General features: G+C 42.7%; 1 protein-coding gene across 1 annotated transcript in view; it reads left to right on the top strand.

Moving 5' to 3' along the window:
• Nucleotides 1–27,975, top strand: part of LOC140693776 (uncharacterized) — a 113,381-nt gene that overhangs the window by 71,860 nt on the left and 13,546 nt on the right. Inside the window, exons 11-13 of the mRNA XM_072957434.1 lie at nt 8,611–8,737; nt 26,657–26,777; nt 27,043–27,241. The gene's annotated coding sequence lies outside the window, so the exon portion shown is untranslated. The remainder of the gene's footprint in view (nt 1–8,610; nt 8,738–26,656; nt 26,778–27,042; nt 27,242–27,975) is intronic.

The raw sequence follows: 27,975 nt of genomic DNA, 5'->3' as shown, positions 1-27,975 counted from the left end.
CTAGGATAAATAGAATCTTTACAACAAAGATCAGGTAATTGGAACAATAAAATATTGCTTGTTATCTAAAGAAAACCAGATATCTCAAGTTCAAGTATTTAGTGGTTTTCTATGTATGGTGGGAAGCAAACATTTGGGTCATTGAATTCATTCCTTTGGCAAGCACCTGGCTATCTAGGGCCAGTATCCTGTCCTTTCTTGCACTGAGTCTGCTCAGAGGGCACCACTGTGAGTGGCTGAGAGGCCGGGCTGTAGGCATGAACTCGCTGGGGGTTGGCAGCAGCCGCTGATGATTTGGATTCAGCATTCTTTGTTTACTGACATGGTTGCAGTATTTTCATGCACATTGTAGTATTTTCATTCACAGTGTTCCCCCTTGGTCCTAAATTCGACCAATATTTTGAGAGACATTTCATGACCAATTTTGTCCCACGGTGCTAGGATGGCTCATTCCTAGTTCAGGTGAAGAATCTTCTGAGTTGCCATTCAAGGTGTTAGTTTTTTTTATCAGGCCCTGTTGATACTAAAAGTTCTCTGGATCACCTGTCTTACTACTCTATTATGATCCAGGAAGTGTTTACCCATCTTTGCTCATTCCCATACCTAGAATCACACTATTATATTTATTTTATTCAGGGTTATAAATTTTATCTGTTTCTTCAAGATGTTTAGCCATCATCCATCTTGTGGGCCTAGTTACACATTGGGAAATGTAACAGACAACAATTTTATAAAATAGACAGGATATAAGTAATACAGCTAGTAACGTTAATAAAGTCACGAGTAAGAATTTAATAGTCGAGAAGTTGTATTTTTGGGTTAAAATTTTGCTTGTGTTTCTGAGTTTGATCCTATGAGAAAGTTCATATTTATGGTCAGGGTCAGGGCAGGTATTAATTGGCCAGTTGAAATCTCCCACCTTGTAAGATCAACAGTGGCCTAAACAGAACTATAAATTCTTTTTAGAATAACGTTTCTGAGGGCTATCTAGTTAGAGCCTTGGAGTAGGGAAACCCACCAAGGTAACACAGAAGTACTAGACATAGGTAATTTATCATAAACTTAACAATTGGAGTAGTTCATAATCAAAGGTTGGAGAAATTATCAAAGTAATTGGTATACAGTCCTGGTCCGGTGTCTTGGGTCAGCAGTCTAGCTCAGATGTCGTCTTCTTCTCATCCAGGTATGGAAGCTTTTTCTCCATTTGGGCATTGTTTTAAGGTGAGCAGTGCTCTATAGGCCAGTGCACTGCAGGGGCTGTTTCAGATAGGAAATGAATCCGAGACTCCGTTTCCTTCAGCTTTGGTGTGTATGGTCTAGTTAAGAGTATCTGAAAAAGGGTCTTTCCATTCAGGTTGGAGACAGTTCTTTAAGTCATGCCTGTTGCAGTATGTATAATCCCCTGGCTGCAGGTCATGGGGCATTGGAATTTTACCCAAGGATAGATTACTGAGCTTCAGAATCAAACCTAGAGTATTCTTTTCATAATTCAATTAAACTGTACAGCAGTGTGACATAACAGCAAGGAATGATCTGGGAAGTGTCTTAGTAAATATGGACCTCAATTAACAAAACTAGAATTTAATATCGACTAAAATATAATTTTTTTCTCTCTAAAGTTACCCTCAGTTTTCTCAAATATAGCCAAATCAAGATTAATTTCTTTACAAATTAAATCTGATTATTTGATCATATAGGCTTTTTAAATTGACTGTGTTGGAAGTTTTAATACGGAGTCTCAGGGTAGAATGTTAATAAGGTTTTCTAAGGCCAAGAAAGCCACGTCAAGGCTTTTCATGGATTTTTGCCTTACAGATTTAGGTAAATTCTTTTCTCTTTAAAATCCTTAAAATACCTTTATACTCCTATATCTCTTAGGAGATGATCTCCCTAATTTGTCTGATAGAGCCACTGGGGACCTAAGTATTTTTAGTCTTTTGAGGGATCAGATAGAGAGAAAAGATAACTGTTCCAAGTCTGTATACATAGTTATAATTTATCAAATTGCTGTGAACCATAACTAGCTTAAGGAGAAGAGATTCTTTATGTCTGGGAAACAGGTTAAAAGGCAGTAGTATTTCAAACAATATCAAAAATTATAACCATATTCAGCTGGTTAATCAGTCCCATGTAACTAATTCTTTTAATGAGAGTTTTCATTAGAACTTTAAAATGTCTTACCCAGTTTAGTTCAGTGCTGTAGTTTGAAATTTATTAGAAATCAGTAAATCTCCTTGAAGAGAAAGCATTTTGCAAAACCATCAGAAGAAAACAATTAACTGTCTATAAATGACAAAAGATTTAAAAGCATGGTTAAACACCGTTACACTATAATCAATAAAGAAACCTGTTCACTATACCCATAATTATCACTGGTAACATTTCAGATAAACCAGAATTTTAGGGAGTCAATATAATTTCTACAATACCTATATTAATAATATTTCTCATTCAATATAACCTTAGAAGTTTTATGATTCATTTGACAATTCCATGTTACTTAAAATGCCAAATGAAACTTTATAGTTAAAAATCTCTCTTTGGGATGTTTCAGGGGCCTTCTGTAGCATCCCAAACTTAACTGGAGATTAAAAGAATTTTAATTAATTAAATTAATTTTTATTTAATTAATTAGAATTTTATATTTGGGGAGCTTTTTGAAAGATTTCAGAACACTTGATCAGATAAACATATAGATCACTGTAATGTAGTACTAATTCATTAACAAGAAAATATGTCAAATGTAAAGGCAGAACAGATCAGCTAAGTGGTATAAGAAGTTTTACAATCTGTTACTGAAGGTGGATTAATATTTTAAGAAAATTTTTTCCTCTTAACAGAGAGAAAACCAAATCTAATCTTGTTCCAGCTAACTTCTAAGATTCATTTACGTTGCCCAATTTGATTCTAAACTTAGCCAATTCTGACCACGTACAAAACTTTCCTCAGGGTTCCTTTTCCACAAGCCTTCCACAGCTTTCTATACTTATATTAGTGTGTCCCTTATTTTGTCTTCCATTCAGAGGTAACCAGCTTCAGGAGAAAGTCACTATTTTTCATTAACAAAGTATTATTCCATTCTTACATCTTCCTTTACGCATTTATATTACTTTCCTAGGATACTGAGATCATTCCCTTACTAATAGAGACTATTTCTGTGTGACACCAACCATTTATTAATATTTCTAAACACCTTTAGTTTCACTGTAAGAGGAAGTTAAATGTTAAGTATTCATATTTCAATCTTATTTTATCTGAAAATGGCATAGATATTTAATAAAATCTTGTCATTTAACTTAATTTAGCACAACTCTAGAATTTAAAGATATCAAACATTTAGAGATTATTTTAAGCATACATTTTAAAAATATATTTTAAATATTTACCCAAAGCTCTCATCTCATTTACATTTAATTTACTTAAAATTTTACCACAGCACATTACTGTTATTTTTTTTTGACAAATCTGCAACAGATATAACAGGATCTTATTTGACTTTCATTAAACCTAGGTACAGTAAAGGTATTATAGTTAAGATGGATGATTTTAAAGATGTCTACATTTATTAGAACATACTTAAACTAAACAATATCAAATATTACCTTAATATTGAATATTTTCCAATTCACATGACACTGAAAGTCAATTTGTTAAGTTTTTATTTTAAAAATACTTAATTTTTAAGCTCTTATATTTTTACATCAATTAAGCAGAGCTCTTTGACTTCGAAATTTTTTTTTTTAGCAGTAGAAATATCTCACTTCTATAATCTGTATGCAGGCTTATAAACAGACAAAAGCTAGAGATCTCATAGCTTCACTTTAAAACTTACTTATATTTATAATAATAGTTGGAGTAAGCTGAATTTGCTTGCTCAAATCACTAAGGCTTACTATTTATGAAACAGATAATTAAGATTTCCTCACAAAGTCTGAAGGACCCGTCAGAGTTCTGAGTTCTAAAATGCCAAAAATTTCATGGCCTCAAGTTTTATTTCGTTGAGCTAATTAGGCTCAGTCCTAGGTCACTGTTTGTTGTATTTATATTTCTGATCTGCAAGACAAAGACACTCTCTTCCAGGTCCCCAGATAAATGCTCTGTCACCCAGACCCAATTTTATCTCCTTAATTGGCATTTTTGTATCAGTGAGAAGAGCTGTAAACAAAGAATTCCATGTTTTAAAACTAAGGTTTTCTTTATTTTGTCTTCCAAAGCTTGCATAAGACATTTATTAAGGTCTCTTTTCCTTGAGTTATAAGTTAAACCCAGGGTAAACCTATTTTTTTTTTTTAGCTACTCAAATTACTTTTTAGATTTACGTTATATTGGACGTCTCAAGTAACTATATTGGTTTCCTTTAATTTGTTCAATTAATATTTTCAGAGGGATAGACATGTGCCCAGCCTTATAATACCAAGAAGGGGAAGCGTTTTTCCACTGAAACATATCTATCCCACAACATAAGCAAAAGGTTTATATAAAGACCATCTAAATATACCAATTTCACAAACTTTTATCTCAATTTTATTAAATCTTATACCTTTAATTTTTATATTTATTAAGTTTAATCAATAATTCTTATTTCTAGAAGGAGTGACAGAAACCTTTTTTTTGTGGGTGTACATTGTATATAATTTTATAGAAGTCTCTAGGATGCCCAAGTTTCAGCCAAAGAGCTTAGGCCCTTCTCGATTTTTAATTTCATTAATTGGTCTGTTGTCCCAATCCTTGATCAAGTATTTCAGTCTACATATAAATATATGTTAAACTGTGGTAAATAAAACGGACTTGTTTGAACTTTAATGTTGGGGGGGAGTAGGTGAACTCTTTGGCCCTTTTTTTTTAACTTTACGTAGTGTAGTATCAAAACCCTGTATGTAAATCTAAAAATGTCCATTTTATTTATCTCATTCAAAATAACCATATAAAAATATTTATCCTTTTGGGATAAGCCACTTATCTGTTTTTTTGACATTTTTACAATCCTTTTTCCAGTTATTCAACCTAATTAACATTAATTATACTAAGTTTTTATTAGCATCTCTAGAAACATTTATCAGAAAGGAAAAACAAAAATGTAGCTTTTCAAACCAGTTATATTTTTATATCTGAGTTCTTAGGTTAACCATTAGATATATTTTTCTGCATTTAAACTTTATTTTAATAGGTACCAATAAAACAGCCGTTTATAATGAGATCTCTTTAAACTTTCACCAATTAAAAAGTTTTTCCAAATTAAAAAATCCATCATATGGCCATCAATTTATATATATATAAATAAATATATATATATATACTATATATATATATAGTGATTTTAAACCAATAAGATGAAGAGGCCCTTCCACATGAGAGTCGGGGTGTTGCCTAAATAAAATTCAAAGGTTTACTCTCCAAAAGCTTAAAGCCTTCGTGGTCCAGGCTGATGCAACAAAGTTTAAGATGGCAAAATATCTGAAAATTGGTACAATCAAAGAATTGCTTAGAATCCCAATTTATTTGCGTGGCCACCGTATGTACACAATACTTGAACTTTTGTATGGCAGAGTCCAAGGTTTCCTTTAAAAACTAAACTAAACATATATATACTTACATGCACACACTTAAAACATCCAGAGAAAGATAAAACGTTTACATTTCAAGGACACAGGAAGAGAAATCCAAGTTCCCACTAAAGGGGATTTTGTTTTTATAAGTTCAGAATGCCAAAAAATGTTTTTATCAGGCCTGGTTATTTCCAGAGTGAGTTTTTTTTTTTCTTATTCCCGATTAATGTTGTAAGTTTTGTATGTACATAAATCTGGCTGGGGTTTTACTTGGAGACTGGCAATCTGTCATTTCTTTTTCTTTTCTTTTCTGTTCTTTATTTTTTTTTTTGAAAGTTCTATTCCCCATTGTAAGGTCGGGTTCTCAGAATAAATTTGCTAGTAAGATTTCCCACAGGGACAACTCTGTGGCATGAAGTCTTTGTGTCTACCACTCCTGGAAGATTCCCTGTCACCCGAGAATGCTGTTACCAGCCAGGAGGATGGTCCAAAATTTGGAGTTGAAAGTTTCCTCATAAGAGTTTTACTTTTATCCTGAAAAATTCAATGGAGGTAACCAAATTGAGGAAAACATTAGACCAGCCTCTTACCTAACCACTCAGTCCTGAACCCAGTGTCTTTCAACTTGGACCCACTCGGGATGTCTCCACTGGGTGGGTAATTCACCTCAGTTTCTTTCAACTGGAGGGCCACGTACCTGGATACACCGCCAGATAAAACTTAGGATCATCAACCAATATGTGAGATCTGAGAACCAGGAGAGACTCAGCCAAATTCATCTGGACCCCCCGAGGAGGCGGATGAGCACAAAGGGCCACTGCTGGTACCAAGGCTCTGGTTACTTGGAGAGTTCAGGTGGAGAGAAATCTGCTGTGGTGCTTCATGGTGTCCAAAACTGTTGACTGAAATAAACGTGCAGCCTAAAAGTTAAGAGTTATGTTTCATTTGGCGGGAGGACTCGAGCCAGGATGACCGTCTCTCAGAACTCTCTGAGGGACTGCTCCCAAGAGGTTGAGGAAGAGCTAGGATATATAGGAGCTTTACAACAAAGACCAGGTTGTTGGAACAATAAAAGATTACTTGTTATCTAAAGAAAGCCAGGTATCTCAAGTTCAAGAATTTAGTGATTTTGTATGAATGGGAGGAAGCAAATATTAGGACTCACTGAATTCATTTTTTAGACAAGCACCTAGCTATCTCGGGCCAGTAGCCCGTCCTTTCTTATTCTGAGTCTGCTCAGAGGGCACCATTGTGAGTTGCTGCAGTGGCTGGGCTGCAGGCCTGTCCTCGCCGGGGAGTGGCGGAAGCCTTTAATGACTTGGTATCAGTATTCTTTGTTTACTGACATGGTTGCAGTATTCTCATTCACATTGTAGTTTTTCGTTCACAGACCGAATATGGATCATCTGCAAACTTGGAAAGCAACCGAGATGGAATTACTGCAGATACCTTCTGCTTTAATAAGCCGTGTGCAAACATAAACACGGAGGAAGCATACACTTGGATTTGGAGGTGTAGGAAAGGGATCCTGCACATTGCAGGAGAACGCAATGCAGAATTCCTTAAGTCCAACTTTCTTTACTGTAGTGGTTTCTGAGAACAGTTTATGGTAATTAAACAACATTGACAAACGGTGGCACACATTGCTTTTAAGGGATGGCCGGCTGCAAACTTTTATATTGGACAGGTGGAATTCATAGGCAAGTGGTCAGGTGGATGGGAGAGAGATGGAGCCAAGGCCTGGGCCCAGATTCCGGTTTAAATTGCCATTTCTTCACCATAGGGCCTTGGAATAGAATGCATACTCTCAACCTGTTGGTGAATCTGTGAAATGGGCATGATAATATTCATTTCTTCCTGGGATTGTTGTAAGATCTAAAGAGTATTATAGCACACATGAAGCATTTAACACCCTGGCACTTAGCAGTGTTCACTGTGTGGGGCCGCCCCGCTTAGCGTGCGTCAGAGCCGTAAAGGCAGCATTTGTCTGTTGAGGATGCACTTGTAGCCCCTTGGCTAGGTTGTGAATTTGTTGATTTCCTTTAATACTTGTAACTCTGTGTGACATGGGCAGTTATTTTCATGGACAGATGAGGAATCTCAGGGTAAAGAAGACTGTGTAATTTGCCCAAGGTCAGACCATAATTTTGGGTGCAGGGGCCTCAGTTCAGCATGGGCCCCTGGGCCTTCTGCTCTCTCCGTTCAGCACCAGAGCCAGATATGGAGTTGGCTGTTTCCCTGCCCAGAATATCCGGCAGGACCCAAGACACACCTGGCCCTGTGCTGCTTGAGCAAAAACTCCGGAGGAGAGGGAGTTACAAAAGGGATAAACATAAAAACAGACGACAGCAAACTGTGATCAGCTCTGAGAAGGAAAGGAACACGTCTCGCCGTGCAGAGCTGGGAGCTTTCCCGTCTGGGCTGCTCTGGGGGTGTTCATCTCAGCTAAACAAGTTCTGCTGTTGCAGCAAGGCAGGAAGGCAGGGCGCATGTGGGCAGGTAGACAGGGCCTCATTGATCGTACTCATTCCCCATTAAGCGGCAGCTTTCACGGGCACTTACCTAGTAAACATTGGCCATAATCTTCACGCAATTTGCTTGGTAGTTTTATTGACCCCAGCTTTGAGATGAGGTCATTGAAGCTGGGGAGTTTGTTGCATGCCCGTGATTACCTTGCAAATACCCCCACTGGTCTTTCAACCTAGACTGGTGTGGCTGTCATGCCCCATCCCTGTGAATGGCATCGTGTAGCTTCTCCCAAGTGGCCCAAGTGACTGACATTGATATGCTTAATTCGTAGGAAATGGTATGTGGCAATAAGAGAAAAAGATAGTAAGAAATTGTTTGGAAAACAAGAAAAAAACCTATTCTTCCCCAGCTGGGGGAGCGTAACCTGTATCACCCACCCTAATCACTGCCTGTCACCTCCTCCCTGAGGATTCTGTGTTCAGAAGCCACTCTGAGCCTTGGGAGAACATTTTTCCTCATGACACTTTTGACTAGGACCCGCGACATCTCTGTCCCTGGTTAACACTCTCTTCAAAGCCGTTTAAATTTTTTGCAGGTTCCTCCACTCTGATGTAAGAATACCCTGTATAACTTCTTGATGCAGCTCCTTAATGAAGATCTTGTGATGGAAACCTAGCCAAAACTGGGATGTATGCACATAGTGACTGCAACTTCAGCACATTGTGAGTTCATAATCAGAGGGGTGGGTGACTCAGGAAAGGCTTTCTTAAGGTAACAAGGGGAAAGTGAAAGGACGCTTGCTGTGTGAGAAAGAAACATCTCGGTCACAGCCAGCAAGACACCTGTGTTCATGATGGGGTGTGGCGAGTGCAGAGTTCTCACAAAGAAAGAAGTGATGTGATGGGAGGGAGGACAGTTGGGTAATTTATTGGGGAGGAAAAAGTGGGCTGAACATTTCCTGGTTGAACAAGAGGATTGTGACATGACGTGCTTGTATTTTGGAGAGAAGGGTTTTGTGGGGACAGGCCTAGGAGTACGCTGTATGGCTGGGGAGTCAGCACAACAGAGAAACACAGAGAACCGGGCAGACCCCAAGGCCCAAGCTGGGGGAGAGGCTGCCCGCAAATTGGAACCCTGGAAGCTGGTTCTGTCCCTTAGCTGGGGCCTCAGACGTCACTTCACAGCCCAGTCCTGTTGATACAAGAATAAAAAACGTTGGGCATGAGAAGGGCTGTGTCCCAGGCTTTCGTTGAGCCCCTGGGATGTGCCCCACCAGATTTTGTTCTTTGACTTCATGCAGTAAAGAATTCAAGAGCAAGCCAGTGTTGAGTAAAGGTATATATATTCAGACAGATACATTGAAATGCAAGAGAAACGTCACGAGGTGTGGGGGTTTCATGCACAGATTAGAAGTAGGTACACACCCCACAGACAGAAGGTCTGTCTTCTCCAAAGAGGGACAGAGAGTGGTGACCGCGAGGTGGCGCTGTGTTGCTTGTTTTCTTGGGCTTGGTGGTTTCATATGCTAATAAGTAGAAGGACCAGCCTTAGGGCAAGGGGCTAGGATTCCCAGGGAGTTGGCCATTTCCCACCCTTTGACCTTTTGTGGCTATCATTGGGACTGCCATGGTGCCTGGGGCATGTTATTCACCAGGTTACTATTACAATGGATGTTTACTGAATCTCAAGATCTGCTAGAAGTTAAATCTCTTCATCCTGAGCCTCAAGGCCTATTGGGGGTTGAATCCTTCACCATTTTGATGTCAATTGCTGCGGCCTTCCTTGAATGGCTGTGCTCTTCCCCCTTCCATCCTGTATCACTGTGATGACACAAAGACAGCAAAGGCCGGGCCCTAACCGTGCTCCTGCATTTAACGGCAGGAGGTGTGGTGTGGGCTTATGATGACTCTGAGTGGTGAGAAGGATGTTTCAGATTTTCCCACGTGAGACATGGCGACTTACCAGCAGCCTCCCCAGATTTATCTCACGGGCATTATCGCTTGTGTTGTTATGGAAACAAAAGGCCAGCCAAGAAATAAGAATCACACAGAGGGTTGGAGTACTGAGATTTATTACGCTGGCGGGCTCAGAGGGGTTTCTTTTCCAAAGCTCTGAGCACCTCCAAGACGTACACATGAGGTTTTATAGGGTTAATTACAAGTATGGGGCTAATACCCAATAAGGCTCAAACAACAAAAAGCAAGGAATCAGTACACTGAAGCTTATCAATTTGGAACAGATCACGTTACTGACAACTGTTGACCTTGGATTTTCGGGTTAGCTTATTAGCCCAGTAAACTGACACTAAACTTCAGATTTACCAGGTAGCCCAGCAAAACTTAGATCAGGAAACCGACACTTATCACACTTTGATTTGTGACTTAGCTTGTTAGGCCAGCTGTGGTTTTCCTTCAGTGTCACTTATCTTTTGAATTTTTCTTTTTTTCTTTTTTTTAATATTTAATCCAAATTTAATATCAGGGTTCTTTGGGAAAGAAATTTCTCTTTTTCTTTTCTTTGGTGATCTTTTAGGGGGGCAGTTAATTAGATGTATTTACCTGTTAGTGGAAGCCCTGGGGCTTCAACCCAGGACCCCGTGCACGCTAAGCACACGCTCTACCACCCGCCCCATCATCTTTTCTTTTTGGTTTCGCTGCCAAGAATCCTACAGCTGAATTTCTAGTCAGCCTTAACACTTGCCCTGACTTCATGGAATCCATTTTTATGAGTTTACTTCCCCCTGGTTTCATTTAAGTATTGAATCTCCATTTTCTCTTCACTCTCCGTTTTGCCTTTTGTTGTTATGGTTGTTAAGCTGTGTTTAACAGAATTGTTTAAATTCTCTTTTAGCAAGAGGCTGAATGTAAATAAATATGTAAGCAAACAGCACAATTAAATGCTTTTATACAATCTGAGCTGTTTAGTAGTAACTTAAAAACCGAATTGAATATTAAAGTGATAGCATTTTAAAAATATTTTTTAATTTTTCATAAAAATATAGCTGATTTAAAATATGATATTAGTTTCAGGTTTACAATAGATGCTCCATTTATAGTTACTGTAAAACATTGTCTGTATTCCCTGTGTTGTAAGATACATCCCTCTAGCGTGTTTACATTACATGTTGCAGTTTGTATAAGAAAGTTGGGTAACGCAGAGTCTGGAACGTGGCTGTGTATGACTCAGGTTCACGCTCACCCTGCCTGTCAGAGCTCAGGCCTTCACTCCTTTCTGCAGGGGAGCGAGTGGAGGCAGCTCTCATCAGCGCTGTCACCACCCTCTGAGTGGCAGTGACAGCAGTGACTGTGTGTGGACGTGCAAATTGTTTTTCCAAGAGCTTTATATGCGTTTCTGCATTTAATAATTAAAGCCCTCCTGTGAGGAAGCGTTTTAAGTTTTTAATGCATAATACATTTTATTTTGATATTGATAGATTTCAAAACTCTGGAAAATTTACAGGAGTAGTACAATAAACGCTTAGATACAGTTCACTTTAAAGGGCACTATTTGGCTTTCTGTGTCTGGCTTATTTTAGCATAAAGTTTCAAGGTTCATCCATAATTGTAGCCTGAATCAGTACTTTATTCTTTTTGCTTGATAATATCCTTTACCTTTGTTTTCGTTTTTGGTCTATTTAAAAATATTTTCATTGAAGTCTTGTTAGTTTATAATTTTGTGTTAGTTTCTTGTGTACAGCACAACACTTCAGCTAATTAGGAACCTACCTGTATTCATTTTCATCCTCTTTTTAAACATAAGTTACTATAAGATATTAAATATATTCTCCTGTGCTATACAGTATAAACTTGCTGTTTATTCTTTACATACTCAGTATCTGCAAATCTTGAACTCCCAGTTTATTCCTTCCCACACCCTCTCCCCACTGGTAACCATAGTTTGGTTTCTATGTCTCTGTGTCTGTTTCTGTTCTGTAGATAAGTTTATTTTTTTGTTTCTTTCTATTTTTTTTTTTTTTAGAGTCCACATGTGAGCAATCTCATATGGTATTTTCCTTTCTCTTTCTGGCTTACTTCACTTAGAATGACATTCTCCAGGTCCATTGATGTTGCTGCCAATGTCATTATTTTATTATTATTTTATGGCTGAATAGTAGTCTATTGGACAAATATGCTACAACCTCTTTATCCAGTCATCTCTCAGTGGACATTTCGGTTGCTTCCATGTCTTGATATTGTAAATAGTGCTGCTGTGTACATTGGGGTGTAGGTGTCTTTTTCAATTAGGGTTCCTTCTGGATATATGCCCAGGAGTGGGATTGCTGGGTCATCTGGGAGGTCAATTTTATGTCTTTAGAGGAACATCTATACACTTTTCCACAATGGCTCCACCAAACTGTATCCCCACCACAGTGCAGGTGTGTTCCCAATTCTCCGCAGACTTTCCAGTATTTATTGTCAGTGAACTTCTGAATGATGGCTATTCTGACTGGTGAGAGGTGATACTTGATTGCAGTTTTGATTTGCATTTCTCTGATAATGATAATGAATATTTTTTTATGTGGCTACTGGCCATTTGTACGTCTTCATTGGAGAAATGTTTCTTTAGGACTTCTGCCAATTTTTGAATTGAATTGTTTGTTTTTCTTTCTTATTAAGTGTAAAAGCTGTTTACATATTCTGGGAATTAAGCCCCTAGCAGTTTCATTTATTGTAAATATTTTCTCCCATTCCATAGGTTGGTTGTCTTTTTGTTTTGCTTACTGTTTCCATAGCTGTGCAAAAGCTTGTAAGTTTAATTAGATCCCTCTTGTATATTTTTGGTTGTTTTTCTATTGCTTGAGTAGACTGCTCTAGGAAAACATTGCTGAGATGTATGTCAGATGTTTTGCCTATGGTTGCTTCTAAGAGGTTTATAGTGTCTTGTCTACATGTTTAAGTCTTTAACACATTTTGTATTCATTTTTGTATATTCTGTGAGGGAGTAGTCTAACTTCAATGATTTACATGCAGCTGTTAAGTTTTCCCTACACCATTTGCTGAAGAGGCTGTCTTTACTCCATTGTATGTTCTCACCTCCTTTGTCAAAGTTTCAATGACCAAAAGTTTGTGGGCCTATTCTTGGTAAATGTGTTTATCCGTTCATTGATGGATGGATATTGTTAGTAACTTTTGGCTACTCTGAATGATACTGCTATGAATATTGATGTGAAATTTTTTATGAGAATATGTTTTCATTCTGTTGGCTGTACATTTGCCCCGCCATATCTGTAGTTTCCACTACATGAATCCAGATGGTTGATTGTAAAGGGACTCGAACATCCTTGGATTATGGTATCCAGGGTGTGGGGTTCCTGAAACCAACCCCCCAAGGATATTGAGAGATGACTCTATATGTAGGAGTGGAATTGCTGAGACATATAACTCTAAGCTTTTGAGGAAATACCAGACTTCTCCAAAGAAGCTGCAACATTGTTCCTTTCCCCTGGCCGCATATGAGGTTTCTCTGCCTCCTGAACGACATTTGTTATTGTCCATGTTTTGGTTATAACCATCCTAGTGGGTGTAAAATGAGATCTCATTTTGTTTTTGACTTCCCTAGTGATGCTGAGCATCTTTTCATATGATTATTGGCCATTTGTATATCTATTTAAATTCGTGGTAAATTTAAAAATTGGGTGTATTTTTTTGTATTGTTCAGTTGTAAGCATTCGTTATATATCCTGGATACTACTCTCTTATTAGATACATGCTTTGCAAAATTTTTCTTCTTTTCTGCACATTGTCCTTTAACTATATTTTTTTAAACATTAAAACAATTTCTTTACAAGGGAGGTAGTTTGATGTAAAGATTTATTTTATTTTTTTGCAAAGCACGCACTCTCTGACTTGAGATACCCTTTTCCCCTGTCATTTCACTTTCTTGATGATGTCCTTTGTAAGAAAAAGGTTTTAGTTTTGATGAAGTCCAGTTTATCTGCTTTTTCCTTCTATCACTTGTGCTCTTGGTTTTGTATCTAGGAAACCAAAGCCTATCCTAGGCCCACAAAGATTTATACTGTGTCTTCTTTTAGAAAGTTTATAGGTTTAATTTTTACATTTCTGTCTGTGATCTATTTTCAATTAATTTTATTTGTTATATAAAATATGGGTGTTCAGATTCCAGATTGATTCTTTTGCCTGCAGATACCCAGCTGTCCCTGAACCATTAGTTGAATAGACTATTCTTTCAATGGAGTGTTTTTGGCCCCCTAGTGGAAAAGTGTCTGTAAATGTAAGTTTTTCCCCGTGGGTTTTTATTGTGTCTCTTAGACTTATTTATCCAAACTTATGCCAGTATCATACTGACTTAGTACTATAGCATTTTAGTACACTTTAAAGTGAGTCCTCCAACTTTACTCTTCTTTTTCAAGGTTGTTTTTGCTGTCCTGGGCCCCTTGCACGTCCATGTGAATTTTGGGATCAGTTTTTCAATTTTGCATAGAAGTCAGCTGGAATTTTGATAGGGATTCCACTGAATATATAGTTCACTTTGAGGATTCTTAACATTTTTAATAATATTGTCAATCATTCCATGAAAATGGGATGTCTTCCATATATGTAGATCTTTTAAAATTTATTCTGGTGATACTTCAAAAAGTTCAATGTACAAATCTTGTAAATTTTTGTTAAATGTATCTCTCACTTTATTTTTAATGCTGTTGTAAATGGAAAGGCTGAATTTCTTATGGGTGGGACTATGTATCAATCTTCTTATTTGTAGAATTCCTTCACAACAAATACCCTTGGTATATATTTGCTACATAAATCTATCCACAACTATTCCCCGCCCCGTGTTATAAGAAACCAAGACCCAAGGTAAGCTACTTGAAAACACCTATGTGGAAGTGAGAAATGAGACCCTTGGGTGGGTCTTTGTGCAGATGATACTGAGAGCTTATTCTGAATGGCTTCTTCTTAATTACTTTTAAACAACCCTTTCAGTGTATTTAGTCAGATACATTAAGATTATGCCCTTTTGATGTGCGGAGTAGCTAAGACTATAATTTTCAAATAAATTCTAGTGAGAGTGTTGTACTTGAAACCTAATTTGCATCAATCTTTGAAGATTTATGTTTCAGGAGCTTTGACTAAAGAACAACTGTCTTTATTCTATAATGAGAACTAAATGCTCAAGCAACATGTAAGAGTTTGAGCAAACTGCCCCCGCCCCGTAGTGCTGGGTGGCTGCAGCTGTAACTGGAGTCAGCACTTACCTCTCCCAGTATGCTTGTGCTGATCTGCTCAAAGTGGTTCGTCCAACAGTTTGTCAGTAGTCTGTTGGACAAAGTCATAAAACATTGATTGAAGGTTGCTAGAATGCAATATATTCTTATTAATATTAAGTAAGCACATATTGAATGCTTACTGTATGATGGAATTGTCCCTCAGCCTCACATGAATATTATTTCTCTTGAAACCTCACATATTTCCTTGTTATTCTCACTTTACAGATAAGGAGACTGAGAATTAGGTCTTCTCTCTTTGGGGGGAGCTCATTATTAATGATGGGCAGTTGTAAGGAAAAAGATATTGATTCATCATGAGAAAACATTTTTGTGAGAGTCAGCAATGAAGAAGATGAACACTGAAGAAGGTGATCATTGTTCGAGTGAGACAAGCCCTGGGTTGTGCGGAGTCAGCATCCCTGTCCTAGACACGGCACGTGTAGAGCTGCGTGGTGGGTGAGGCGGCGCGGCCGTGCAGGGAAAGCGGATGCTGGGGCCTTAGGCTGTGCTCAGGCCTGGTTGGGCTTTCTCCTAAGGGGAGTGAACCATCATTGACAGATTTTAAGTAGGAGAGTGGGGTGCTCTCATAGTTCATATTTGTCTTCTAGAATGTTTGGAAACATTTAGAAGGCTTGGCAGGAGATGATGTGATGAGTCAGAGTAGGGTGGCTGCGAGGTGTAGCAGTGTCCAATTTTCAAGTGGTTTTCAGGCCCAGGCTTGTGGCTTAGTAGCCGTGTCAGTTTGAATGACGCACGCAAGGAAGTGAAACAATTTATCTAATCAGTTGAAGCAGTGATGTACCCAATTCCCAGGACTATTGTGGAGATCCAGTGAGATACACTGTGCAGTGTGCAGCGTGGTCTCCAGCAGAGGGTCAGTGCTGAGTGAGTGCCAGTGAGTATCTGGTAGGTCAGTTGAGGGTAGTGGGACTCGGTGTCTGAGGATATCTGGTCCCTGAAGGAGGGGTCCATTCACATCTGTGAGTGATGGGCCTGAGTTGGGAGACGCAGGGAGACCTTACCCTCCGACCAGGGGCCCTGGTAAGGACGGCTATGGGAGGAACACCGTGAAGTCAGCTCTTTGCATGTGGAGTTGGAGCTGCCTTTGAGACAACTAACTGCAGTGTCACGAGCTTAAAGAGGAGATCTGGGCCCAGGTTGTGCATTTTCCTAAAATCTCAACTCCTAAGGACGCCGAAGTATTGATCACTGAACGTGAAGTCATACTTTAAAGGACAAACGAATAGTAGTATTATCTCTGTCATCAAAGCTCACGTCTATTTATTCATCACTCACTTTGCTAATTGGGTACTTACAGAGCTCACTTCACCGTCCTCCCGTGGGCTCAGGCTCCACAGAAAAGAGCTGGTGAGACTCCCTCTTTTCTAGAATAAGACACATTTAGCTTGTAGACTTCTGTACCTCGCCAGACTTAGGAAATTAGTTTGTTGGTTTAATTGTATTTTCTGTTGGCCATGTCCTGACAGGAGAGAAATTTTACCTCATGGTCATGTTTCAATTAGCTGTTACTGAGAATTGCTGATCTGATACATAGTGTATGTATTACATTAACTTTGTAGAGTAGTTATCATTTTTCTGTCTTTGCCCTTTAATTTTGTTTGCCCCTTCAGTGTTCTATTCTTTTTGGGGCCTTATTTTTTTTTAATTAAAAAATGTCTGTTAGCAGTTAAGAAAAAAAAAGCACAGAAAAAATGCACATGAGAACTAAATTTAGAAAATGTCTAGTGTGTTTTCTGTCTCGGCAATGGAGGGTACTAGAAACTCCTGAAAACCTTCATTACACAAGTTCCTTAAAATGCTGATTGAGAAATAAAACCTTCCTTCCTCATCTTTCAAGCTGCACAACTCATTGTCAAGAAAGTGAGGGAAAATTCTCAGAAGCCAAGACAAACGAGAAAGCAGGGTTTCTGAGAGATACGTGAGCGTTAGAAGCCGTGGTGTGCTGGTTGGCTCCTGAACTGATTTTCAGTTGCCTTGACAGGAGGGAGGGATGTGAGCCCCAGACCTCTCACACTAGGAGTTGGATGGGTGATCATATAATGGGCCAAGCCCATCCTGAGAATCTTGCTTTACTAAAGGGTGAAATAGGAAAAAAAAAATTCCTCAAAACAAGAAAGTAAGAAAAGTCAATTTTGTTGGAAGAGGGGAAAAATAACAAATCCAAAGTAAGGATATAGTTTAAAGCTGTTCTGGCATGAGAGTGACCACAAACTCCTGGCAGAAAAGCACAGCTACTCCTTGATTGATAAGTTGTATTTTGAATGAATCAGTGAACAGCTATTCCGAAAAAGGCCTCCAGAGTCTTGTGGATCAAGATACTGGACAGCAAACACCTCTCTTCCAAGGTCTCATTCAAATAACCAGAAAGGTTTTAAAGGAAACTAACAATAATCTGAGTTGTATTTATTGACATTACTATATGCTAAGAATTCAGAGGTGACTATGGAGTTGTCTCCTATTTTATGGACCTTATTTTCTCTTTGGGGAGAAAAATGACATAGTTGGGTATCTTGGTGGAGGGAGGTGTTAGTCTGTTGCAATTAGCCAGGAGAGGAGATTAAGAAAACAGTGAAAGATCGGTGAACTTTTTAGCTGAGGACAGTCTTGTTCACTTGGCTTTTAATTGCAGGCTCAATGAGCTGTCACTGGAGGGAATAGATCTTACGGAGGATGGACTTAGCTCAGGCCTCTTTTGAATGGACAAGTGAACCTGGAAAAAGACAGTCAAATCTGTGCAGACATTAAAGTTCACTTGAACGTGCTGCATCCCTGAGCCAAAGATAGGACAAATATGCAGCAATTCTTGAGGACAGAAGAGTGGTTTTTAAGGTTCTCCAAGAATGAATCCCATGGAACCGAGATGGCCAGTTGTCAAACTGAGACTTTGTTCTTTGGACGGTGTACCCAGCAAGGGTATTGGCCTTTTATATGTTTCCATTTGTCTTTAATACATGTCTGTTGATGAGGACATGGGCACAAATGTTTGACACCTTGTCGAGGCGATTTTGGATACCTGCCTAGAAGCACGGGCACAGTTGTGGCTGCTTCATACATCTTGCAGCCCATCCCTTTCCCCGGCTCCGTGATCACGGCAGAGTGGTTCCTTGTTGACCTGTCCGTTTCCTCTGTGACATCATAACCCATGAAAAGACCGGAGCATATTAACTTGGCTTTGTTAAAGTCAAAGAAACAGATCAAATATGGAGTCAGATTTGTTCTTTCCTATTTCAGTAGTACCATGGAGATGGCAGTTTGGGCAGCTTTTTGTAGTGTCCTGGAGGTTTTCTCTCTCAGCTTCTGGGTGCCTCTATTGAAAACCCTTCATTGCTGTCTGGCCTGCTGGTAATGCACACTGCCTGTTTTGCCCTGAAGATGTGTTCTGTTTATAAACTCATCTCTACTCCTTGGAAAACAACTCAAGAAAAACTCAGTTGGTTTTCCACCAGCCATGGGCAGGGGTGAGGTAAACCGTGTTATTATTTCATAAAATAATAGTAATAATAGTAATAGTCATAGTAGTAGTACTTGTAGTAATAGTAATAATAATAATAATAATAATAATAATAATAATAATAATAATAATATTAATAGAAGTCTTAAAACAGGACAGAGCACATTGGAGAGAGTCAAAAAATGCTTTCTGGCTTAAATCAAAAGTGATGACTAATGATTCCATGGCTGCTGTATTTGCTAAGCTAATTACTCCTTTGCTCCATTACACATTTCTTTTATCTGAAAAAGAAATACAAGGAAATGGTTTAAAAAAAACTCAGAGAACAAAAATACACAAGTGAAAGAAGTTTTCCCTCATCCTCTGTTCTTTCAGCCCTCTCTGGAGATGCCTCTGTTTACTATCCTTTGGGTGCTTTTCCAGATATGCTTTGCACATTCCCACCTATGTATGTAAATTCCTTTAAAATTTTAGTTATTTTTAACTTAAAGGGGTTTAAATCCTCAAGTGGCATCTGGCCGGGTAATATAACAGAACAAATCTGACTCCATATTAGATTTGTTCCTTTGAATTTAACCCTATGCTCTGTCACCTAGGCTTCATCTTGCTTGTAAAACAATGTTGCCTAGAGCCTGAAATAAACAGGAGACCCTATTCTGAAGGCTCTGACCTTTAAGGATATTTAACACTTTTTCATTCATTAAAAGATAGCAAATTGCAGAATAGAAAATAACGTTTCTTTTGTTGGAGGTTTACAGGGATCTGACCCACGCAGATAGCTGCAAGAAGAAAGGATTCTAACAAGAAGGAATTCCTACACTAAGAAGTTTGCACTAACCAAGCACATAGGAAAGGAGCCTGAATTGTGACTTGGGGAGATGGTTTTCCAGGACATTAGTTTGCCATCTAGGTCTACAGAAACTTGCTATTCCATGCCCCAACATCTGGTCTCCCAACTTATTGGCCTGTCCTGCACTGAGGAGAATTAATTTCGACTTGGTAACACTCCTATCTACCTAGAAAGCTGGGCACTGGAGCTGAGTGTTATGGAAACAGGCCAGCCAAGACAAAAGCACCAATCGGAGTGTTGGAGTACTCAGAATTATTATGCCGGTGGGCTCAGAGGGGCTTCGGCTCCGAAGTTTTGAGTACCTCCAAGACGTGCACATGAGGTTTTAAAGGCTTAGTTACAAGTAAGGGGGCATTAGCCAATAAGGCTCAAAGAACAAAAAGCAAGGAATAAGTACACTGGAGCTTATCAATTTGTAACAGATCACATTACTGACACTTGTTGAGCTTGGAATTACGAGTTAGGTTGTTAGGCCAATAAACTGACACTAAACTTCAGATTTACGAGATAGCCCAGCATAATTTAGATCAGTAAACTGACACTTATCACACTTAGATTTGTGACTTAGCTTGTTAGCCCAGCTGGACTTTTCCTTCACATGAGGACAGCTCTCCCACACCCAGGGAACTACTGTGAGCCCTTGATGTTTCCACTAGGGTGGGGTATGGTTTACCCAGGAGGGATGGGGACTATGCACCAACACTCAGGCAGTCTGCTCTGTCTGGGGCTCTGATCTTGTACCATCCCGCTCCCCGCCAGCCCAACACCTGGGACAGTGGAGCTAAGGCAGAGATCCTGCCTGCCTGTTTCCCAGCGTGTAAAAGGGGAATATGTGCTCTTCCCAAGGTAGTTCTGAGCGACAACACCTGCGGGTGCTTGGTTCTCAGAGCAACAGAAAACCCAGCTCCGCGTGGGGGCAACGGGTGTGATCTCCCTAGGGTTTCTGCAGAAGCATCGGACGGAGGGTTGGATCACGGTGGTAAAATTGAGCTGCGGGGCTTGAAGGGTAACAGAAGGGTACAGAGGCAGGTCTGCCGCCTAGGGGTGCCCCAGAGGTAAAGCTTTTTTTCTCCAACTCCTCTAAGACCCTCCCTTCTCCAGATCCCTTCCTTCTCTCTGCTCATCCTGTCCATCTGTATCCCTCCAATTTTCCCGTCCTCTCCACCCGCTCCCATCTTCTCCCTCCCTCGCTGTCCCACCTTCTCTCACAGAACCCAGAGAGGATCGCTGGCCCTCCTGCGCATGCGCAGTCAGTGCCAAGTGGTCCGCTGGTTGGGAGCTCCATATCCGAGCCGGGGATCGGGCCCAAAGGCTTCTCAACTACGTCGCCCGGTAGGCCTTTGGTTCCTGCCTGGGGTCGGGGCCTCTGACTGTGGAAGTGCAAGGTGGGGGGCTCCTGGGAAAGGGGTCAGGCGGCTGCGGGAGGGCGGTCCGCCTGTCACAGACCCCAAGGGCGCTAGTCAGCCCGTGTTCAGATGAATTGCTCAGGCCAGACCCCTCTGCCAGCGCCACCTGCCCCGGCGTCCCGGCCACAGTGTCCAGGGCCTGGTGTGCACCTGCCATCTCTCACCCAGCCGGGATCCCCTCAGTCCGCGGCTGGCGTCCCCTTCCCCTCTCCCTCCCGCTAGTCCTCTCCTCCCGGGCTTCCTCTTCTCGTCCGGCGGCCCGTCCCCGCCCCTGGGCGGGCTGTGTCCCGGGCGGGCGGGGTCTGCGGACCCGGACGGGGGCGGGCGCCTGGGACTGTGGCTGGGGCTGTCCTCCGAGCGAGGCTGCAGCCCGCGTCCCCCTCCCCGCTTTCCCTGCCCCGCGACCCCGGGGCTGCCCTGCTCTCCCTTTCCCGCTCCCTGAGGACCAGCTCTGTGGCGTGGGCGCTGCTACCTGGGCTGAAAGCCTCCGGCTCTAACGCCCAGCTTCTCCTGGTGGAGTCGGGAAAAGGGAGCGTCACTGCTAAGCGAGGTTCTGTCTCCCCCCTCCATGTTTCTGCCTCAGGTAAGTACCTTGAACACTTTCAGGTGTTATGATGGCGGTGCTTGTTGATGTCACGTGTTTTTATAGTGAGAGGGATTGCAGTGGTGAAAGCAGGGCTTGGTTCTGTTAAAAATGTGCTGAAGGCATGAGGCTGTGACATCCTCCTTCCTTCCCTCTCCCAGGGTGAAAGGAGTGATCCTCGATTTTCAAAAGATAGTTACAGTCCCTAACTAGCCCAGCCCAGCTATTGTGCGTTAACAGGAACAGCACCACCAGAGGCCTTGGAGACCCAGGGATATTGCAGTCCTAAAGTGCTCCTGGCAGAGTTTGGCTTGTTTAGGTTTTTTGTTTTTCTTAAATTGTGGGACAGACTAGTGTATAAACTGAAAAATAATTGTCAAGAAATAATTTTCATAGGACAGTTTTATTGTGATATAGTTCACAAACCATGAATTCCATCCATTTAAATGGTACAATTCAGCAGCTTTTTGCATATTCACAGTGGTGCATCCATTATTATTCCAGAACGTTTTCATCACTTCAGAAAGAGCAGTGGAAATGAATGACCTATCCACCCCTCCCAAGTGGTGGTTCTAAAGAAATTTCTTGGCTATTCCTGACCATAAATTAACTTGTTTTATTCCAAGAAAAATCTGGTAGGAATTCTAACCAGAATTGAAATGAATCTGTCTATCAAAACAGGAAGAATTTATAACTTTATGGCATAAACTTCTTCTACCCATGAATATATCTGGGACCCTATCTTTTCATCTGACCAGAGCCTGGCCCATGTGAAGTTCTCACTACTTTTTGGGCTTGTGAATGATGAGATTCTATACATCGTTAGTTGCAACTGTAGCCTTTCACAGAAGAGAAAAGTAACCTCAGTGAAGCAAGTGACTCTCTGATGGTCAGAAAGAGTGACAGCCAGTGCTGGAGTGATCCAGTGGACTTGGTGTTTGCAGCTAGATTTCTCGACCACCTACAGTTAAGGGGATTAGAGAGTTCTTTTATTTTTTCTTAATGGCGTTGCATTTATTTTTACTTATTTTTTAAAATTATTTTTTATTTAAGTGTAGTCAATTTACAATGTTATTTTCAAGTGTGCAGCAGAGATTCAGTTATAAACATATGCATATGTATATATATATGTTTTAGATTGTTTTTAGTATAAATCACTACAAGAAATTGAATATAGTTCCCTGTGTTATATAGCAGGCCCTTGTCATTTATTTTATATTTACTAATTTGTATCTGTTAATCCCCCCTTTCCTGCCTGCTAAACACAGTTTGCATTCTATGTCCATGTGTCCATTACTAGGAGCACCGTTTTTCCTAGTAATATATGCTCTTTGGCTGCTTTCAGTTTCAGTAATTCCATCTTATCTGTGGGCGCTTTTCTTCTGGTGGCCTTAATGTGGTTTGCACACGTGGTAATAGAGATCTGTATTTGGGAGAACCCCAGGCCTCGTGTAGTCCCTGGTACAGAGTGCCCACTGAATTGATGCTTGAACTGGGAAAAAAGCACAGTAAATGTTGGAATTTCCACTATGGTTGAGAATTCTATAACCTCTTTTGACAAACTTAATATTGGCTGCACCCATTCTGGGTAATTTGGTGGAAATTCATGTTATGGTGGTGAAGAGACGGGGCCTTGTATGCTTCTTCTCTTTCTGTTTTCTAACACTCATTCTCCTGGGCCTTCCAGATCCTCCCCTAGAAGTGCCAGGTCTGGCTTGGTGCTGCACTGAGGCAATATTTGTTAATAAGGCCCTTTCCTCATCTCTTCTGAGCCTCCGGTTTTTTCTCTGCACAATGAGGGCTTAGACTAGATAACTACTTTTCAGTTTCTTTTAAAGCCATGTTTCCTTTGAGAAACAGAAAATGCAAATCTCTCCTCTCAAACCAACCCTTTAGATTTTGAAAAGTCCTCCAAGGAGTGACATAGCTCTTTGTGGAAAATGAATGTGATTGTGATTCCAGGTGACACAGAAAAGACTCTTCAGAGATTGATTGCAGGGAGAGGGCAGGAAAGGGGCAGTATGTCACACTTTCTAGTGTGAGCACTGGAGCAGGGGCTTGGATTTAAATACGGTGTCTGACGTGGCCTCTCTCTAATCTTGTAGAATGTGATAAACTTCTCTACCTCAGTTTCTTGATGTGTCAAGTTGGGGTGATAATATTTTAAGGCTTTTGTGAAACATTATGCACATAAGCCATTTGTGTATGGGTAGAAACAAGACCTGCTAGGGATTCAGGGATTTGTTTAAAAAAAAAAATCTTGTCCATAGCACTCTGTCTGTGTGTATTTAGTAGTTCCTGAAGGGTGAGGGTGAGTCTAAAGTCCATCGTGGGACAGGTGGCCCATGGTTCTCTGTGCCCCTGAATGCCCCCTCCTCCCCAGTCCTCTTCCTCAGTCCAGGATGAAGTTCCCTAGTAGATTTACTCAGAGGTCTTGTGAAAATGGCTATTCATTTTATTGTTTCACCAAGAAGGGCTGCCATCATGACCTCAGCCCTCCCCGGCCGCCACACCAACCCGGATCCCACCCCGGTCCATGTCCACTGGCCCCGCCAACGGCGCTGCCCTACGTTTACCGTCTGTGAGACGCCGCCCCAGAAAGGATGTCGGCCGCCGACTGACGCGGCCAGAACTAGTGGCCCGGCCAAGCAAGCCGCCATCCCCAGCAGCAAACACCGCCATGGCCCCGGGCAGCTGCACACTTCCGGAGCCCGCTGCCTGCCCCAGAAGCGCACGCCAGCCCGCGAGGAGCGCGGCGTCTTTATCCATGGCAACGCCGCGGGGCCCTCCCCTAGCGCTTGCGTCTGCGTCCTCCCGACGCTAGACGTGCAAGGGCAGAACTTTCGGAGCCAATGGGAGCAAGGGCGCGGCCAGGACGGGGGTGGGGGGAGGCTTATGGGGCAGCTGGGCGGGGCCGGGGCGGGCGGGGCCGCGCGGAGGTCCTCAGCTGCAGGTGGCACCGGCCGGAGGCTGGGGCAATGCTGCCAACAGTGGGCGCGGCGGCGGGGCAGCGGGGCGGGGGCACCCTCACCTGTCTGTGTGCGGGGCTCAGCCTGGGCTCCGCGGCCTCCGCTTGCACCGGAAGTGGACCCAGGCTACCTGTGGGCAAGATAGAGGACTGAGCCCAGGCAGGCACGTCTGGCCAGGTAGGGCACCTGAAGTGCAGATCCGCCAGGCCGGCTGCCGGCCTTGAATACGCGCTGCTAGGCAGTTTCCAAGAAGACGGGATCTGTCCCAAGAGGGGAGGTAGGGCAGGGTGCCAGATGCCTGGTTGGGTGCGGTCTTACAGGAGAGCCACGTTGAGAGGGTGCAGAGCAGCCCCTGTGTTGGCGGGGCTAGGAATTTGGGGTATAGGGTGGGGATGATGTGTGCCATTCCCTGTGGTCTCCCAAAGAACTCGCACCCCCAAGCAAAGGACCCTGCTCCCTCCACCCTTCACTGCATCCCCTGCCTTCCCCAGCACCACCGCCCCTGCCCCCGGAGTGTCCCATGACCTCTCCCCACACCAGGCACCGTCCCTGTTACAGGTACTTATCTCCTGGTGGTTCCAGCCCAAGGGTGGGGGCTGTATCTAACCAGTTAGGATGCCTGGAGCCTTTGTATGAAGCCTCAGACTATAATGCAGGCGTGCACAGAGGCCCCTCAAACAGGATTCCCTGCATTCCCTCCCCACCACGCACCCACAGCGCAGCTGCCACACCAGGCCAAGCCTGCAGGAGGACCGCTGTTCCCTCTCCTCCTGTCCCTGATCAAGAGTGCACCGCCCACACTGCTGGGTATTTAGTGGGCCTTAGAAGAGCAGCTGGTATTTTCATGGACAAATATTTGCTCTTTTGGGAAGAGTTGAGTGCAAAGGGATGTAGGGTATGCCTTTTCTGTTGTCCTGGAACTGGTGACTAGGATGCAAACTTAAGTCAAAGCAGTTTTTAGAGAGAGCCGCAATATATCTTACCCAAAGATCACTGTTCCCCTACAAAGGCAACACCACCTGGCGGGTGGGGTCCTGGTCCCTCTTTCTGGAGGTTGGGCTTTGCACCCTCCAGCTGGGACAGAGCCCGAAACAGCTCTGAACACGCTCCAACAGGCTTTCCCAGCACAAACTGCCTTTATTTTGAATCTGGCTGAAGGAAGCAGCTGAGAAATCTGGGTAAATCTTCCTGGGTGTAACCATGCCTTTTGTGCTGAATGAAAGAGCGGCTCTCCACATGCTAACAGCTTAGAACTGAATGTGTGTCGAAGCCTTCATGCATGTAGCATGTTGGGAACAGCGTTTCATGGTGAGGGGAACTCTATAACTTACATGTGTATGGGGAAGCCCTCACTCCAACAGGGTTTTCCTGCACAAACTGCCTTTATTTCGAAATTGGCTCTTGCTGAGAAATCTTGGTAAGTGTTCTTAAGTGTAGCCATGCCCATTATGCAGGATGAAAGAGCGGCTCTACACTTTTTCACATCTCAGAAATGAATGTGTGTTGAAGCCGTCATTCATGTAGCGTGTTGGGAACACAGAATTTAGTGGTGAGAACTATGTAAATTACATGTCTATGATGAAGCACTCTCTCGAGCCGGGTATTCCAGTGCATACTGCCTTTATTTCGAAACTGGCTTCTCAGAAGCCTGTGGTCTCCACTGCAGGTCTGTCTCCAAACCCAGGGCCAGCATGGTAACTCTGCTCCCCCTGTCTATTCTGGAAGTTCTAGGTGTCCTCCATGGCCCTTCCACCATTATGTTTTTGGAAAACCCCGCAGATGGAATGGGCCTGAGGACAGGAGAGCTGGATGCCAGAAGCCACTGCCCAGTGTGAGGCTCCTGGGAGGGGCATCTCCTCTCCGTGGGCTCTGATCTAACCTCCCCTCTCCCCCACCCCCACCCCTCTCCTCCTGCATTTCCTGATTGATCCCTGGATAATGGTCCATACCAGGAATGACCTGGGAGAGGTTTTATGAGTCTTTAAGTGGAAAAAAAAAAAGAAATCTTTAGACAAGTTACTGAAAGTAACTTCCAGCTTTACCGGGAAAGACCTCATTCCAATGTTTAAGGCTAGTTGACAGGGTGTCAAATTGCTTAACCACTCACATCTGAGCAAGTGCTACCTCTCTCTCCAGCTCCCCGCAGCATCCACCTGTGGCAACTTGGCCAAAAGAAGGCAAGAAAGCTCTTTCCCCTCGCCAGCACCAGCGTGGCTTTGGAGTCAGTGGAGGCTGAGAGAAAGAGCCCCGCCCTGAGGTTTGAGGGGCCTCCAGCCACAGCCAGAGGAGCGGGGGTTTTCAGAGTGGCCCAGCAGGGAAACCAGGCAAGGCCACCTGGCCCAAGTCTTCCCTGCCCAGAGAGCCCCATGAACTGCTTTGGGCCACACTCCCCGTTTGGGCCCCCTGCAAAAAGATACCACGGGAGCCACACCTGAGAAGGCAGAAGGACAGCCCTTTAGCCTGGGGTCCCAGCAGGTGTGTCCTGTGAGACCTGTGGCCACATAAGTTCCTTGTCTCTCCAGGTCACTGAAGGGACTGTGCTGGGCATCTTGGTGGTCAGGGACATGGGAACACCTCTAAACTCTGAAGAAGGACAGAGAGACTCTTCCTGGAAGCAAGGATTCCAGGGAGACACCTTGCCCAGAACTGGGGGACTGTGTCCTGAGCAGACCCCTGGGAGGCAATGTGGGGCTGTGGGGTCCTCTTCTGAGAAGGGAGCAGGTGAGTTTTCCGGGGGTGGGGTCCTGCTTTGTCCAGATATGTCCTTGTGTAAGACTCATTTACAAACACCTCCAAGTCCACCTAGGGGTGGCCCCAGAGGTGGGGGTAGAGGAGGAGAGTGAAGGGTGCAGACTTAGGGCCCCCTGAGCCACCCAGGGAGCCAAGGGTCAGTGGGAACATCTTGGGAGTCTAGTGCAGGGGTGGAGGACGAGCACTAAGAACATGCCAAGTCATGCAATAAAGTGACCCGTGACCACGAGACACAGGTGGCCGTACACCAAAAGAGGCAGATAGAAATTTAGACCCAGGATCTGAGAACCTTGAGAGGGGCTGGAGGGTCCCAGGAACCCTCAGGAACAGCTCTTCTAGGGGCACAGACATCCCAATACACACATTTCTCATGGAAGCTTTTTGGGGTGCAGAGTGAGTTACCAGGATCCTGAACTTAGTATGGAATCACGGTTCCTGGCAATAAATTGCTGTCATTTGTCCCTGGACATGCACAGGGGAGCTGACTGCTGTGGGGGTCACTGCAGGACTAGAATCTTCTGGTGTCTGCTCTGTGACCACAGAAACCCAGGGGGATTTCTCAACAGGAGAACCTGGAGACCATGCCTGCAAGGACCACCCTCATGGGATGGCCAAGGAGCTCGTGGTACCCAGGTCACCAAGTGACGAAGTTGTGAGGTTGCCTGGGGAATCGTGGGGGCATGTAGATTTCTGAGGTCAGCACG

Source organism: Vicugna pacos, unplaced genomic scaffold (genome assembly GCF_048564905.1).
Source record: "Vicugna pacos unplaced genomic scaffold, VicPac4 scaffold_20, whole genome shotgun sequence".
Classification (NCBI taxonomy): Eukaryota; Metazoa; Chordata; class Mammalia; order Artiodactyla; family Camelidae; genus Vicugna; species Vicugna pacos.
Note: the sequence above shows the minus strand (reverse complement) of the source record. Positions and strands in the feature narration are given on the sequence as shown.